The 2500-nt window shown below is 45.9% G+C and overlaps 1 protein-coding gene across 1 annotated transcript in view; it reads left to right on the top strand.

Annotated features, from left to right (window-relative positions):
• LOC122247781 (discoidin domain-containing receptor tyrosine kinase B) overlaps nt 1-2500 on the top strand; it is a gene marked incomplete at its 3' end in the record, with an annotated part of 216439 nt that overhangs the window by 203946 nt on the left and 9993 nt on the right.

Below are 2500 nucleotides of genomic sequence, written 5' to 3'. Positions count from 1 at the left end.
AGACAAAAAGGAGATGAATAACTAGAACAGAAAGCGAGAGATTTCGAAGGCAAGACAAGGATATACCGAGTTCCTTCCGAGGTCCACACCTTTCGAGGATGCTGGCCTTGTGTTGCCGTCTTTGTTTTCATTTATGATTTAAGAGGATTGTTACTGTTATCTGTGTCCTAATGTTATATGAAGAATGTGTCCTAATGTTATCTGAAAAATGTGTCCTAATGTTATCTGAAAAATGTGTCCTGATGTTTAATAAAACATGTGTCCTAATGTTAAATGAAAAATTGTGTCCTGATGTTAAATGAAGCATGTGTCATTATGGTATCTGGAAAATGTGTCCTTTTGGTATCTGAAAAAATGTGTCCTAATGTTAAATAAAACATGTGTCCTGATGTTTAATTAATATAAAATGTGTCCTAATGTTTTTTGAAAAATGTGTCCCAATGTTAAATGAAATATATGTCCTAATCATCTTGAATATCACAAATTATTCTACGTTTCAGTTCCTTTGATTTATGTTCTGAAAAGTTATCGTCGCCGTAATTGTTGTTATTAGGATTTCCATGTTGGTACGTTTACTAGTGTTATTACGCCGTCGCCATAACGACTGCTGTTATTATTGTTATGAATGTCAAAGATGAGACTAATTCAGCTGTTATTGTCGCTGTGGCTCTCGTCCCTGTAGCCGCGATTGTGGTTGTTGTCGTTGTTATTGTTTTTGTCGTTGCTGGAGTAGATTTAATCGTCCAGTGCGGCGCCGCCCCCCTGTTCCGAGCCTTTCTCATCTCATTCATTATCATTTTTCTCCACTTCTCCGAATTATTGCGGTGTTCGGCTCCCCTACGTGGCCCGCTCAATGGCGCGTGTGGATTCCCTTGCGTTTAGCCCCTTGCTCTCCCTCCCCTCTCCCCTCTCGCTTGCCCCACCTCTCTCTTCCCCCCCCCCTAACCCCCGTCTCTCTCTCTCTCTCTCTCTCTCTCTCTCTCTCTCTCTTGCTTCTCTCCCGTCTCTCCCTCTCCTCGCTTTCCCCTCTCCTCCTTCCCCTTAGCTTTCCCTCTTTTTTTCCCTCCACGTGGTCGGGATTGGGGAGAAAAGAGCGGAAATTTTGGCGGGGTAGTTGGAAGAATTACTTTTTTCTTTCTTTTTTTTCATTGCTTGCCCTCGCTTTTCTTTTCTTTCTCGTTTGTCCTATTCGTCTTCCCTCATTTCCTTCATTTTCTTCCCCCCCTTTCATTCATTCCTCCTCCTCCTCTCCCTCTTCTTTTTTCCCTCCCTTATTATCTTCACTTTCTCCCACCTTCTCTCCTTCCCTCTTTCTTTCTTGCTCTCTTTTCCCTCCTTCACTCCTTACTCATGTTCCTTCCGTCACTCACTTCTCTCCTTCTTATCTTCTCCATTCCCTATCCTCTTTTCATCCTCCCCTCTTTTCCATTCTTCTCCTCTCCTTATCCCCCTTCCTCCATCCTTTCCTTCTTCCAAACCTCCTTCCCTCTTTCCCCTTCTCTCTCCTTGTTCCTTCCCCTCTTTCCTTCCAATTTGTCATTTTCCTTCCTCCTCTTTCTCCTTCTCTCGATACCATACCTCCTCTCCCTCCTTACTTCTATTCTCCCCCCTTCTCCCCCCCTTCATCTCTCCCTCCCCCTCCTCCCCTCCTTCACCTCTTTCTCCTTCCATCCCATCTCATCCCCCCTTCACTCCCCTCCTCCCTTCACTCCCTCCCCCCTCCCAGTCCACCTGCACAGCCTCCCTAGATTCCCATATCCCTTCGACCTCTCACCCTTCTTCACGTCCAGCGTGAGAGAGAGACCGACACTAAAACCCCAATTACGCATTAATGAGGAAAGTGTGAGGGAGATGGATGCGCCGAGGGGACGAGGGAAGGGCCCGAGAAACAGTGAGAGAGAGAGAGAGAGAGAGAGAGAGAGGAGAGATAGAATGAGGGGAGGGGAGAGGGGAGCGATAGAGAGGGGAAAGGAGGGAAGAGGATAACGGGTCGGATGTACCTGTAGCTGAGACATATGAACTGCAATAAAGGCGGGGGAGGGGGGGGGAGGAGGTACATGGGAGCGAGAAGGTGGTGTACACATTGCGCTGCTGTGCCGAGATGATTGCTTCCGGGGAGGGATAAGTACGCGTGTACATAGCTATGAAAATGAACGTAGGCATATACATGTACGTACTCACGCATATACACACATACATGTATATATACAGATATATACTCATACTCATACTCATGGTCATGGTCATACACGCACACGCACGCGCGCGGGCACATACACACACACACACACACACACACACACACACACACACACACACACACACACACACACACACACACACACACACACACACACACACACACACACACACACACACACACACACACACATACACACACAGAGTCACACATGCACTTTAATAAACCCGAACTCACACATTGTACGAAAAATTCACTTACCCGTTTTCGTTAAAAAAAAAAAAAAAAACTGAAAGAATT

This window comes from Penaeus japonicus, unplaced genomic scaffold (assembly GCF_977035675.1).
Source record: "Penaeus japonicus unplaced genomic scaffold, GWHDUDI00000001_assembly GWHDUDI00000007, whole genome shotgun sequence".
NCBI lineage: Eukaryota > Metazoa > Arthropoda > Malacostraca > Decapoda > Penaeidae > Penaeus > Penaeus japonicus.
The sequence above is the reverse complement of the archived record's forward strand: the minus strand, read 5'-3'. Positions and strand labels throughout refer to the sequence as shown.